Below are 15,485 nucleotides of genomic sequence, written 5' to 3' on the forward strand. Positions count from 1 at the left end.
CAAAGTTTACTTTATATTTTTTGTCTTATTTCATGTATTAAAAAAGGAGATGATTTGTCCCCTTCCTCCACTCCCAACTGAGAACAGGAATTGAATCCTGATGGGTCCTGCTTGCATAGGAGCACCCTGAAACCAGCTGAATCAAATTCTCCCCCAAACCAGCTGCTAAGCAGAACTTTCTGCAGGGAACATGGTGGTGAAATAGACTGTCGCAGCCTTTCCACCCTCCACTCAAACCCTGAAAATTCCAGATCACTCTGTGTATCCCACCCCATAATGGGACAATCTGTGCCTGTCTTTCCTGAACTTGGCCCAAGCAAAGTCTATTGTTCCAAAGTGTGCAATATAAAGAATTACTTTCTTTTCAGCTTCATTGAATGAGCCTGGGTTATACAATCAGGAGAGGGAAAAACCTCTCCTTATTCACTTCTCCTTATTCACTTTTCCCACCATGTATAAATGTATTGAAACAGTGAATTAAATAACTGACCGTTCTGAGACAGCCAAAATCAGCTGCTAGAGGTGGCTGCCTCATGCTGTCTAATGGTGGGGATGGCCCTGAGAGGAAACCTGCCCAGAAAGCCTTGTTGAAAGGCTTCTGATTGCAGCCTTTACCTCCTTCTTCTTCAAAGCAAAGATGGCTGTGTTTTGCAAGGGGGTGAGACAGATATGGAAGACAGAAAACACTTTATCAATCATGAACTGGGCTGATGGACGCAGGTAATTAAACAAACAGAGCCTAAATACATGGTGACCACAATGAGGTGAGAGGTGCATGTGGAGGCAGCCTTGGTGGTCCCTTCAGAGGGACCCTGGGAGCAGATTGTGTAGAGAATAAATCCATATGAGATGAGCAGGCCAATAAAAGAAAATAGTGACAAAATTCCACTGTTGGTGACCCTCTTGACCTCCAAGGGATTTGTGTCAATGCAAGCCAACTTGACTCTGGAGAGGTTGAGTTGGTGCCTCATGCCCGACTGTACGACTCCTTTCATAGTGGCTTATGTAAACTCTCTCCTAATTCTGTCAGCCTATGTCAGCTGGTACCGTAGGGAGAAAGAGTCTGACTTTCCTGCTTTTTGGTGAATTTTAATTGTATCCAAATACATTCAGTGATGCTGATGTCTCTGGCTTCATCTGCAAACTTATGCATTTTATTTTTTAAATATGTATTCTGCTTCACTTCGGCTAGGGCAGGGGTTGGGGATGTGTGGCACTCCAGATGTTGAGGGATTCCAAAACCCACCAACCCCAGCCAGTATTGAAAATGGTCAGCAATGATGACGGCTGTAGTCTAGCAATATCTGGAGGGCTATAGGCTTCCCATCCCTGCACTCGGGGGATTGAAAGCAGATAACAAGAAAAGAAATAATATATTTTACTGTGTTAAAGTGGCTGGGGAACACAGGCAGATGGGTGGGTTATAAATAACAAAATTATTACTATCATTTTCATTATTATTAGTTCTACTTCCTACCATTCCTGCCTCCACTTGAATACCTGGATCTTCTGCAAGGGGGACATAATCTTACAGACACTCATTAACAAGCATAGTTAACTTGCTGTATAACAGTACAGATGTCTACTCAGAAATAAGTGTTTTAAGATTTAATGGGCCTTACTCCCAGAGAAGTGAGTACATACTGGCAACGTAGGCTCTGGTCTATGGTAGAAACTAAGAGAAAGCAGTGGCTTTGTGCCCTTAAGAGCTGTTTCTTAACGTGAGGTACCACTTTAGCTAATGGATCCTCCTGCTGCCACCATGCTGCCGCACAATTTCTGTTCTCATCCTGAAGCAAAGTTCTTGACCCGAGGTAATATTTCATGTCTGGATTAGTGGAGCCTGTAAACTGAAGTGTCTGTAACCCTAGTTACCACTGTACGTATTTGTATTAAGAATACAGTGTTCTGATCCATCACTTGTGTTGGTGAAAATAAAATTTTTCAGTTGTGGCTTTGTCAAATGCTCTGCCCAGTGAACTGTGCATGGTTCTTTCTTGCCATCTTTTCCAAGCACCAGGGCAGAAATCATTCACACTTTCTTATCTAGTTCTCTGAATTTCACCAAGGAGACCTGATTCAGACAAGATCTTGGGGGGAGGGAACCCAATTCAATGGGGGGTAAATTATTTCACAGTACATAGATAATCTATGGAACTCAATGCCATAGGAAACAATGGAGGAGACAATGCATTTGCTTTTGGATACGGCTTGAAGGTTTAATCTCACTGTAAACAAGTGGTACAGTGACAATAAAGTATTTCAATTTCCCACAGGAATCTGGTTGGTCAGTGTGAGTATAGGCTGCTGTACGAGATGGGCCATTGGCCTGATTCAAGAGGATCATCTTATATCTCTACAATCTTGAGTATGGATAGGTTGATGATGAAATCTGATTGTGAGCAGTACAGAACAACAGAAAATAAATGAATACTTGAATATTCCATGGCCTGCAATAGTACAGTTTCACAGATCCCATTATGCTGAAAGATGTGAGACAAGTTTTATCTTTGAGAATTAAGGCTAGATACAGATTTGCTTACATGCATATTTTGACAGGGACGCGGGCGGCGCTGTGGGTTAAACCACAGAGCCTAGGCCTTGCCAATCAGAAGGTCAGTGGTTCAAATCCCTGCACCGGGGTGAGCTTCCGTTGCTCGGTCCCTGTTCCTGCCAACCTGGCAGTTCAAAAGCAGGAAGTGCAAGTAGATAAATAGGTACCACTTTGGCGGGAAGGTAAACGGTGTTTCCGTGTGCTGCTCTGTTGTGCCAGAAGTGGCTTAGTCATGCAAGGCACATGATCCGGAAGCTGTGTGCCAGCTCCCTCGGCCAATAAAGCGAGATGAGCACCTCAACCCCAGAGTCGTCCGCGACTGGACCTAATGGTCAGGGGTTCCTTTACCTTATATTTTGACAAGAATTGCTTTGAGTCTTCTTGTCAGCACATGCTAGAAGAAAATAATGTATGTGTAAATGTTTGGTTGTTTTCCTCAAAGCAAATAAGTCAATTTTACAAATGAATTTTCAACTATGCGAATTTGGATTCTAGAAAAAAATTATATAAGGCTGCAGCTAAACTTATATTTCCAAATATTCCACTGTAAACACAGAGAAAAACATAACATACAGCAGATGACATTTTCTCATTTCTTTAATTTTTCTTCCTTATTAGCTGTTCTCTATTGAACTATGGAAATTTGGAATACATAAAAAATTATATAAGGCAGCAATTGAACATATATTTCCAAATATTCTGCTGTACACACAGAGAAAAGCACAAAAGAGGGCAAAGGGCAGGTTTATTATTTCTTCAAATTTTCTTCCTTATTAGCTGTTCTCTATTGTTCAGCTCAGGCCTCAGAATAATTATATAACATTTGGGGGAAAAGATGCAACCCAGCAACCCACCACCAGAGGCTAAGATGGAGAAGATCTCCACAGCTACCATGTATTTTCCCTTGCTGCTCAGGTAGGAAGGAATAAAGGACAGCCAAACACTGCAGAAGACCAACATGCTGAAAGTGATAAACTTGGCTTCGTTGAAACTGTCTGGTAACTTCCTGGCGAGGAAAGCCACAGCAAAACTGACAGTGGCCAGGCAGCTCATGTAGATGAGGACACAGTAAAACATGGCCACAGACCCCTCATTACATTCTAGTATGATTTCTTCTGTGATTGAGTTCATGTCCACATCTGGGTATGGGGGAGAGGTTGTTAGCCACACAGTACATATGCCTACTTGAACTATGGAGCAGGAAAGGAGAATGGAGTGGCCCAGTCCTTTCCCCACCCATTTCCTCATCCTGGATTCTGGTTTTGTAGCCATGAAGGCCACAACCACCATGAAGGTTTTTGCCAGGACACAAGAAACAGCAGTTGAGAAGATGATACCAAAAGCTGGTTGCCGGAGGAGACATGTGACCTTGTCAGGTCGGCCAATGAAGAGCAAAGCACAAAGGAAGCAGAGCAGGAGAGAGATGAGCAGAGTGTAGGTGAGGTTTCGGTTGTTTGCAATGACCATGGGTGTGTCGTGGTGTTTTATAAACGTACCTAGTACCAAAGTTGTGATCAAGGAAAGGGAAAAAGAGAAAGAGGCTAAACTGATGCCCAAAGGTTCTTCATAAGACAAGAAGCTTACATTCTTGGGCAGACATGCGTCACGGTTCCTGCTTGGATAGTCTTTGTCTGGGCATTTATTACAGTCATTCATATCTGGGGGGAAACAAATATATTAGGTCATATATTTTAGCTTGCTGAAATGTTTACTTTCTGTCTGAGAAGAATAGAGCTCTGTTTAAACCAAAGTACATGTTTAGTACTGCCTGATGCTCTGTAATGTGGTATTGTTGCAATCTAAGCTTTGACTATCTAATGGCCAATATGCCAATAAACCACATGAGACCATGAGGGGAAAAGTAGTCCAAATGTTTCATTCTGCACAGAAGGTTCAACTTGCTAAAACAGCTAAATGTCATACAAAGAGTTTCAAACAGTTTTATACATTTGGCACAAATTCCACACATTCCATTAAGTTTAAATTTCCTATCCAATTGAAATGCTTTTTTTCCCTCACCCCATTTCCTCTTATGGAACTTTGTTGTCTCCTTATGATTGGTCCAAATTACAGTTTAAACAAAGGAGCTTCCTCGTTCTCTGCTAAACCTTTATTGCAGGATAAGATTTCACTTTAGTATTGTCCAGTGGTACCTCGGGTTACATATGCTTAAGGTTACATACGCTTCAGGTTACAGACACCGCTAACCCAGAAATAGTGCTTCAAGTTAAGAACTTTGCTTCAGAATGAGAACAAAAATCGTGTTCCTACGGCACAGCAGCAGCAGGAGGCCCTATTAGCGAAAGTGGTGCTTCAGGTTAAGAACTGACCTCCGGAACGAATCAAGTATTTAACCCAAGGTACCACTGTATTTCAGTCTAGTTACTGAGAATAGTCTGACCACAGTCCGAGCATGCTCAGTATGTCAAAACCATATATGGTATGATTCTCTGTACAGTAGTACCTCGGGTTATAGAAGCTTCAGGTTACAGACTCCGCCAACCCAGAAATAGTACCTCAGGTTAAGAACTTTGCTTCAGGATGAGAACAGAAATCACACAGCAGCGGCAGCATGGCAGCAGTGGGAGGCTAAAGTGGTACCTGAGGTTCAGAACAGTTTCAGGTTAAGAACGGACCTCAAAAACTAATTAAGTTCGAGAGCCAGTGTGGTGTAGTGGTTAAGAGCGGTAGTCTCGTAATCTGGGGAACCGGGTTCGCGTCTCCGCTCCTCCACATGCAGCTGCTGGGTGACCTTGGGCCAGTCACACTTCTTTGAAGTCTCTCAGCCCCACTCACCTCACAGAGTGTTTTTTGTGGGGGAGGAAGGGAAAGGAGATTGTTAGCCGCTTTGAGACTCCTGAAGGGGAGTGAAAGGCGGGATATCAAATCCAAACTCCTCCTCCTCCTCCTCCTCCTCCTCCTCCTCTTCTTCTTCTTCTTCTTCTTCTTCTTCTTCTTCTTCTTAACCCGAGGTAGCATTGTATTTAGTTACTACAGTATTCTTGAATTTAATTGGTTCAGGGCTATGTGGTCCTGTAAGTGCCACAGCCAGGGCCATTGCCATCTGAATGTTTGTTCACACTAGCCTGGGTGCAGCCCGTGTGAGTCAGAAGGAATGCCAAGGGCCCCTCTAGATATGCTCAGAATGCAACGTAGAAACGTGCAAAGAGGCACGTTTGGCAAATCCACACCATGATAAATTCTCATCTGGAAACCAATGTCCCCACTGTGGAAGGACATGTGGATTCAGAATTGGCCTCCACAGTCACTTACAGACTCATTGTTAAAACTGTGTTTATGGAAGATAATCTTACTCGGCTATGAGTGATCGAAGAAGCAGAAGCAGAAGCAGAAGCAGAAGCAGAAGCAGAAGCAGAAGCAGAAGCAGAAGCAGAAGAAGAAGAAGAAGAAGAAGAAGAAGAAGAAGAAGAAGAAATGCTTTGAACCACATACCATCCAACTACTCTCAATGCATGGTCATTCTCATTTGATTGGCATATTTAGACTATCTTGAAGGCAATGATCACAAAGAGGCAGGATCACAGACACAATAGATTATCTCTTTTGAAAAGAAAATTCAGCCCTCCTTACAATATCTTTCAATTATTAGTGCTGTGTCTATTTCTCCTACCATCCTGTATTGCAATCTTCCCCTCTGCACATGGGATGCAATCGTAGCAGCAAGGTGGCTGTCCCTCCTTCACTTTCTTGCTGGATCCTGGAAGACATCTCTCAGTACAGAGAGAAAGAGGCTGAGTCTATTCCGTAAATGAAATAGCAGAAGGATCAGCAAGAGAACAATGAGTTTGGAAATCTTCATGTTCCGGGGCCCCTCTCTATGTTACTAAACTGAGTCAGCCTTTCAGCAATATGTAGAATGGCACATTTTTTTTAGTAGTAGTAATGGTTGAAGTGATGTCATACTCCCTCTATTGTTCTGGGATGTGTAGGTGTTGTGATTACATAGCAGTTCCCCACATTTAGCAAGAAAGGCAAAATGTTGGGGCTTATCTATCCTCTTTTCTTCAGTTAAAAATCAGTATTTTATCATTGTTAAGAAATATTTATAAAATATTTATAAATAAAATAAAATAAAATATTTGCCTTTATTCCTTGAGTGACATCTAGCAGTAAGCTTTTGGCTCTTAATGTGGTACTTGGATGCTTTGGTCATATTCTACACAGTGACATGTATTTTAAGAGACAATGAGTAGACATGCAGGTGAATATTCATTGCTTATGCAAGACTGAATCTCCTTGGAATTATCTAACAATTTGGCCCTACCTGATTAAACCAACTGTTCCATGTTATGGCATCTTCATCAAGGATGAATGATTGGTCTGGAGAAGCCTGTGGATCTATCTTCCCAACACTCACTCTTTGCAAACTTTGGTTGTTGAATATAATCCAATTGACAATATTCAAGCTAGATACCACCTCGCCATGCTGGTTGATAAAGACCACATCTCCAGCCGTATTGTTAAATGAGATACTTCTCAGAAAGTGATGGAGCTAGATTGAAAACAGAAAAAGCATGTTTGTAAAAGGCTGCAATTCTAATACATGGCTAAGGTATCTTTATCCTGTGGGCAGGACCTACAGCAAGTGGTGGGTGGTGATACAGTCAACTGTGAGTGGAGTCAGGTCCAAGGATGGAGAGACCACCAATTTTCTCTCTCCCACATCCCCCTCTATCCCTCTCCCCTTTTTTACAACCTTTCTTTATCTCCCCCGCCCCACACCTCTTTTCCTCTGTCCCTCTTCATTTCAGGAGACACCACAGTCGTGTGCAACCACCTGCTCTGAGGGAGGATTTTGTGTATGTCGGATAGAGAGAATGCTGAACATCTCTCTTGACCATTAGCACTGCCTCTTATCTGTGAATGCAGTGGCATCCCAGTGGTCTCCAAACTTCTCCCATGGAAGTGATTTTCCTTGTCTGAGATGAATGAGCAAATTGACAACATTTTAGAAACCCATACCTTGTGGGGGAATAACAGGCCTCTTCCAGTTGAGGATGTTTAGCCTATTACCTGCCAAAACTGTGGATTCGGATTCTTCTCTCTCCCTCTGTATGCCATTCATCTGTTCCTGAGTCTGGATGTGGACATGGCATGTAAAGCATGGGCCATGGCATATACAGCACAGTGAATGCTGTAACTGTGGCCTGTCATGCTCATTTCAAAAAATGATCCGGGAAGGCTCTCCAACTTCTCTTCTCTGGTGCAAATATTCCCCTCCACCTTGTCTGAAATGATATCTGGGAATACACATTCAAAAGCCTGTTGCCAGAAGTCCATGATAAAACCGTCCCCATCTGTGCTGGAAGGGTTTCTGTGCACAACATACTGATGAAATTCTGGTGGGTTTCTGAAGTGAATTTCAAAAGATATAGCACCATTGAATATTCCTGAATCCCAGTTCCTTTGAATGACTAATGAATTGAACCCAACTTGGGCTGTTATTATCCATACTTTACTTTTTATATTGTATGTCATGTCATCATGCACTGATAGGTATGGAAGCCATCTCAAAGTTGCCATGGAATAAGATTCTCCATAGGCAACTATTATATTAGCTGTGCTGCTAAAAATTTTATGATTTATACTTGCCCCCTGTTCTAGCATGCCATTTATTTCAGAAATAAAACTTAAAGTGGGGATTCTTTCTAGGAATGCAAAGCAGACACCACTCTTGGTAAATATTGGAGAGATGGTTTGCACAAATCTTTCTCCATTCTCATTGTCCGTTGCAATGACTCCAATCCACGTCCGCCTGAAATGCAGAAGCAAAGAGAGAATTCCCTCATACTGAAGGGCTTCTGAGGCTGCCATCTGGTAGAAGGGAAGCCCTGGGCTTTTATCATTCATCACCGGAGCAGAGCCATAAATGAGCTAAAAAGTAAATGAAAGAATAGAAGAGACAATGTAGATTTCCTTTCACAGTATTCATATACATTAGGATGTGAACCCTTTTAGTCAAATATGCCCTTTGCCAACATTTCAGGATTTGGTGCATCTCTCTCAGTTATACAGAACACATGCAGATGGGCTGAAAACTGGGATCATCTCCCATCTGTGGTTTGGAAACCTTGATTTGATGAATGGAGAGGGAACTGTGTCTGGTTTTTTTTATTATTATCATGAATCTTTTTCTGAATGCCCCCAACAGCAGATTCCTTAGATATTATCTGGTTTTGTCAGAATTGCAACATGGGTCAGATGCGCATTTCTTCTCTGGGGTCAGATGCACATGCCCCATCACACAGCAAAACTGTGCAGATTCTTCTCAGACTTTATTTATGAACATTCATTTCACTTGTGAATCAGCTGCTAAATACTATTACTGTTCTCCTGTGGAACTGGATTCTATCTGCAATTTCCCATAACCTCTCTGTGTCTTTCATTATGTTGGGTGTGCTAAAGTGGAATATTTATTGTACTGGCGCCTACCTATAAATTTTTTTTAGCTGTAAGCAATTCCCCTACTTCCTCAGCAGCTTTATTTGACGAGCTCTGATCACTAATTTTTCCACTGGCACATAAAATCTTATTGATTTTATCCTGTAAGCAATCCCCCCTTTTCCTCAGCAGCTCAATTCAGATACCCTCCTAACTAAGCAGAAAATGATGCATAACGAAAACTGTTGGTGAGAGAGAAGACACTCTCCCATCAGTGGCCTTTGTTATATACTGTAAGTGATCTAAATGTGTGTGTAAGACAGGGGAGAGTTACATTTTATTTTATTTTTAGGTATTGCAACCTTCCCCTTTATTCAGGTTTGTCTGTCTATCTGTTTGTTTGCTTATATTACAATTATGTACCACCTTTCTTTTCAAAGGAACTCAAGGTGGTGTACATGGTTGTCCTTCCAATTTCATATTGACCCGGAACCTATGCTGAGGAACCTGCCTATTCCTCTATGCAAGCTAATAGAGGTATTGTACATAGGTGTCCTACCTGCGGAATCTTATAGATATCCAAAACAGTGGCCACATAAAAGGAGATTTCAGAATCCAGTCCCCCAATGACCCCAGTCAGATTATTTTCAACATCACATATATAGTTAGGGACAAATTTCTTCACCATGGATAAAAGCAGCAGTGTGGCAAGATATGTGCTCCTTGCACTGATATAGCTGTCATATAAGTGGAACCCAAAGGTGATATTGGGTAGGATGTGAGGGTCTTCATTGATCTCCTTGACTGCAAATGCCAAGGCCACGATGTGCTGGTAACCCTTAGGCACCACCCTTGAATGAGAGTTGCAAACTGTATCAGCAGAAACTTCAACAGATGTATCCTTTTACACACCTACACAGTTGTTAATTATATTGAGTTCAGTGGGGTTAACTCTAAATCCATTCTACTATTGAATAGCACTTATCAATAGAAGGTTCTCTCTGATGTTTAGTTGAAATCTCCTCTCTTATAACTTGAAAAAGCTAATTTTTGTCCTAACCTCCGGTGCAAGAGAAAACAAGCATGTTCCATCTTCTTGGTCACAGCCCTTGAGATATTTGAAAATGGCTACCATTCCTCCCCTCAGTCTCATCATAGCTAAACATACCAAATGCCCTAACTGTTCCTCATAAGTCTTGGTTTCCACATGATATCTGTTCTCCCCTGCACATGTTTCAACATGCTAATACATATCCTTCTTAAATTGTGGGGATCAGAACTGGATACAGGACTCCATGTAACCAAGGTAGAATAGAGCAGTACTATTACTTCCTTTGATCAGGACACTATACTTCTGTTGATGCAGATCCCTTGAACCTTTCCACATGAACTACTGGCAAGCCGAGTGTTCCTCATCTTCGATTTGCACATTTTCCCCTATTGAAATTCATGTTTGTACCAATCTTTTAAGATTAATAGTATCTAGAGTAGGGGGTTGCTAATGTGGGGCTCATGAGATGTCTTCCCTTACATGTCTGAGGTCTTTTTCTGACACTTACAAAGTCTCTGGTCTCTCTGGTCTCTGCAGTGACTTCATTTTCATGAGTCAGTGATGGTCGTTGGTATTCACTAAATTCTATATTTCATAATAAGTACCTTTCAGTGCTGAAACAAACTTTAGTCTAAGTTCAGAAAATGAAAGCATAGGAACCTTCAGTTTCAGAACAGGTTTTTAAAAATTCATTCTTATTAACACTCTAGTAGTTCAGATAAAGTCTATCAAAATTTGCTGTTGAAAAGGACTGTCCCAGACACACAAACATGCATATATTTCAATACATTTATATTCATTTCTCTATCCAGAAATGGGAATTTCTCCTGTATTCTCTTAATTCAAAATACACTCGTTCCAATTTTTTTGCAACAGCAGAATCCCATTCATACCTAAAGTGGATTTCCCCAGATAAAGTGTAAAGGTTTGCAGTCTCAGTCAGTATTCTGAGGCTGCAACTAGAGGTTTGCTCATTACATGGATGTAATAAATGAGTGGCTTAGTTCTTACACAAGCTCTTCAGGCAGAGCTGGTGGGGGTTCCTCAGTGAATGTTGCTGGAGAGGCGATGAAGCCACCATGGAAAACAATGCCACCAATGATAAAATCTCCTGGCTGATGATACATGTGAAGTGGATGGTGTGGACCTTGGAGCCTGCATTTTGCTATGTGAGCCAGACATACATTGTAAGAAATCAGTTCCAGCAGCAAGAACACTAAAACCACCATCCTTAATACAAGGGCAACTCTTTGTTTTATGCAGAAACTATGGTTTTTCTGGCAATACTAGAATAGGTTTCTCCAAGATAAAAATTGTCTCCTTTAAATGGTAGATTAATTTCCTGAGAGGACACAATCTGGGAGTATCCAAAATTAGACTTGCTGATCCCAGACACTATTTAAATAATTCTGGTTAAGTTATAGTATCCTTTGTGTTATGTTGCCAGTGGCCAGAGAAAATACACAGGGATTTTTGAGAAGCAGTAGATTTAATTATAGCCTTGTTAATAACCAAGCAGGAGTGTAGTTGTTCATCCAATGCTTGGGATTCCCTGTGGAATTGTAGAAGAAAATTGCTGAAGAAAATATTCAGAACTGTTATTTTAATTTCCTTTCATTACATAATAATAGACCAGTGGTGTATAGGTAAAATTAGAAGTTAGAAGACCTTGTAGCCAATGGAGACTCCAAAATGTAGCATGGTGTAGTCAGCATCTTGGAATTTGGCTGAGTGGATCTGGATTCACACCAGCCATGTGACATGAGTGCAATGGCCGTTCATGGCTATTCTGGGGGATGACCTCTCAGCCTCCTTCCCCTGTGCCTTGGGAATGCATGTTTGCTCAAACCCTCAAGGGCCAATGCCCCTGTGATTCTGGAGAGGTTGAGTTGGTGCTCCAGGTCCTCCTGTATGACTCCTTTTACAGAACCTTGTGAAATGTCTCTCTTGATTCTTTCAGCCTCTGTGAGCTAGAACCTTAGGGAGAAAGAGTATTCTTGAAATCTCTCAGACCCCACACTTCATCCAGACACAGCTGAGGGTGGTGATGATTCCCAAAATTGCTGAACCTGATGTTTCAGCCTTTTGGCAGATTTTAATTCAGTGTCCACCTTCATTCAGTGATTCTGATATCTCTGACTTCTTCTGCAAACATGCATTTTATTTTTTAAATATGTATTCTGTTTTACTTCCACTAGGGCAAGGGTTGGAGATGTGTGGCACTCCAGATGTTGATGGATTCCAAAACCAGCCAACTCCAGCCAGTATGAAAAATGATCAGCAATGATGACGGCTGTAGTCTAGCAATATCTGGAGGGCTATAGGCTTCCCATCCCTGCTCTATGTAGATTGAAAGCAGATAACAACAAAACAAATAGCCATGTTTTACTATTTTTATATATATACTGTATGCTGTAAGCCGTCCATAGTGGCTGGGAAAACCCAGCCAGATGGTTCGGGTATAAATAATAAACTTTTTACTATCATTATTATTATTATGAGTCCTACTTTTCTCCATTCCTGTCTCTACTTGAATACCTGTATTTTCTGCAAGGGGAGCATAATCTTACACACACTCATTAATAAGCATTGTTAGCTTGCTGTAAATTAGTATAGATGTCTACTCAAAAATAAGTGTTTTAAGGTTTAATGGGGCATTCTCCCTGATAGGTGAGTACCAGCTGGCAACCTAGGCTTTGGCTTAAGGTTGAAATTGGGAGAGAGCAGTGGCTCTGTGCCATTCAGCGCTGTATGGAAGGAATAAATTCAGAGGTTAAGCCTGGCATCTAGAAAGCTGAGGTCCATTATGGGCATGCACAAGCATGCTGAAGTTTCTCTGTCCTCTTTGATTCCACTTTCAATCTCATTAATCCCTGGTTTAGTTGCATTCTCTATTCAGCATCATTAGATCTAATCACTTTTATCTGCTCATCAAACATTTGCTGAAGTATGCCAACAGTCAGTGGAATGTCCAACAATATACTTCCCATACTGGATGTTTTTGATCTTATTAAGAATTCAGTCTCATTACATCTCCTGTCTTTACCTTAAGATCTCCACAGCATCATTTCTTATCAAATTAAACACATTCCATTCCCAAGGAGGAAATATGAAGTGACAAAGTTACTTGTGTTTTCTTGGCAGCTCACACCAAATGTAAATTTCCATTGTCACATGGAGAAAAGACTTTCAGTTCTCTCAGTTGTACATTATAACCATCTCAGAGAGGCTTTTCCATGCACCATACCCACCAGGGTTACTATGTGGTTTGGGGGCAAAATGTTGATTCCGTCTTCCGACTCTTAAGTTGATTAACCCTGTTACGATTCCCAGGAGCAGGTCCTGGTTTCACAATATCAATAGAGATGGGACTCTTCATCTCAAGGTCATGGGTTCAAGCCCCACATTGGGCAAAGGATTCCTGCTTTGCAGGCCATTGGACTACAAAACCTCTGGGGTATTTTCCAGCTCTACAATTCTGTGATTCTTGGAGTCCCAACATAGAAAACAGCTTTTTCAGAGCACCAGATGTTAACCCCCTGTTTACCAATTTCTCCAGAGTGGATTTGATAGCAAAGATTTATGGCTGGCTATCATCAATCACCATGTAACAATCACTGTTGGCAGACTGCCACAAAAGCTGTTTGGTCTGCCATGTTTCTCTCTTAGAAGCCCACCATTGTGCATACTTTCAATGTCACCTGCTGCTGCTCAGGCTGATTAGCTGCTGTCAGGGGTTCAGAAGGAGAGACACAGGAGGGGGAGCAAATGGAGAGTGAGGAGGAGGAGTACGAGGGGGGGCGCAGGCAGTGACAGTGGCCAGAGTTATTCCACAAGCCTCTCTAGCGAATCGGAGGACTCACAGAAGGGAGCGCCGGTGGCCAGAGCGAGGGGGGCTCCAGGGGGGAAGCCCCAGGAGGAAGGGGCCAGCGGGGAGTCCCTGAGCAGCAGTTGGAGATCAGGACCAGCGTCTCCACCAGAGCGCAGTGGGGAGGGGGAGTCCCAGGAGTCGGGACCAGTGTCCTCACCACCAGAGGGAGGAGAGGAGTCAGGTTTGGCAACGCCCACATCAGGAAGCGGGGAAACGGTCAGAAGGAAAGTCACCGGCTGGGCGCGCGCGCCAAGTTCAAATGTACAGGAGCACGGCACAGCGGGGAGCCCGGGAAGGGAGCCAGGTCCTAAAGCCCGCTGGAGGGAGGGGCAAGACTCAGGAGGCTCAGCGTCAGAGGAGTCCAGGAAGGAGGGAACCCCAGAGGGCAGAAGGACCCAGCGAAGGAAAGAACAGCGTAGGAGGTGGAGCCGGGCTAGAATCTTAAACTGGTGTGGGTGGAGCAGTGAGTCAGAGGGGACTTAGCCGGTCTAGCGTCGAGACGTGGGTCTGCGCGCCCAGAGCTTGGAAATGGAAACTAAACTTTAATAAAGACTTTTGTATATAACATCCACTGGGCGTTGGTCCTCTGTGAGCTGGGACCTAGCGGCAGTCCTGACAGCTGCCAACCCACTTTCTTGCGTGTTTTAATTAATGGAATAATTTGATGAGCACACACATAGACACACAGAGATGTTCTTGCAATTTGGTAGTGTTATTAGTCTCTATGTGCTGGTCCCGGGGGTAAGGTACCGTGGGCGTAAGCAGAGTCCACACGAAGAGGGGCGAGGTCCGAGGCGGAGAGCCGGGCGGGGAACAGGAACGCTGGAACAGGAGGCCGAGCAGGGAACAGGAACACTTGATGGTCAGGAACAGGAGGCCGAGCAGGGAACAGGAGCACCGGATGTTCAGGAACAGGAGGCCGAGCAGGGATCAGGAACACAGGAAGGTCCGAAGCCAACAACGACGTTGCTCCCACAACCTGGGACCGGGCTGACTGGGCTTTTATCCTCTTCTAAGGCCAGGGGCGGTCCCGGCCCCCAGGAGCCCCGCCTCCTCTGGCCTTAAGGCGAGCACTCCTCCTGGGAGCAACCAGTTCCCTTCGCCTCTCTGCCCTAAGCCTCTGCAGATCAGGAGAGGCTGAAGGGTTACTGGGCCCTGGAGGAGGCTCACCTGTAGCCACTAAGTCCTCAAGCCCCTCTGGGGCCAGAAGGGTTTCACCTGCCAGCTCCTGGTGCTCTGCCACAGGTGCAGGCTCTTCAGCATCTAGGCCTTGCCCCAGTTCAGCCGGCCCTGGAGGCGGGGACTCCTGTGCAGGCTGGGATTCCTCTGGTTCATCCTCTGAATCGGAATCCCAGGCCATCACACTCTAGAGGGTTTACCATGTCTTCAAATTCCAATTCCATGAACCTATGTGAAAAGTTTGGCACTTTGGTTTCTCTATTCATGTCAAAGGGATTTCTGAAGGTTTGGTTTCCAAATCTCAATTTGAATTCAGGGTTCTAAATGAAATCTAGTCCACACTGATTCTGTCTGAAAGAAGAGAGGAGGATTTGAATCACCAAATCAGGCTCTAAATTGAATGGTGAGGTGTGCGAGGGAAAGCCCTG

General features: G+C 43.3%; 1 pseudogene across 1 annotated transcript; it reads right to left on the reverse strand.

Annotated features, from left to right (window-relative positions):
- Positions 1 to 3,177: 3,177 nt before the first annotated feature.
- On the reverse strand, positions 3,178 to 8,449 carry LOC310829211 (vomeronasal type-2 receptor 26-like; annotated as a pseudogene). The gene is made up of 4 exons: positions 7,589 to 8,449; positions 6,840 to 7,067; positions 6,186 to 6,312; positions 3,178 to 4,212 (listed from the first exon to the last, which is right to left on the reverse strand). The product of its transcript is annotated as a vomeronasal type-2 receptor 26-like (transcript).
- Between the last annotated feature and the right edge of the window lie 7,036 nt (positions 8,450 to 15,485).

This window comes from Podarcis gaigeae, assembly GCF_964106915.1.
Source record: "Podarcis gaigeae genome assembly, chromosome: 13".
Lineage (NCBI taxonomy): Eukaryota > Metazoa > Chordata > Lepidosauria > Squamata > Lacertidae > Podarcis > Podarcis gaigeae.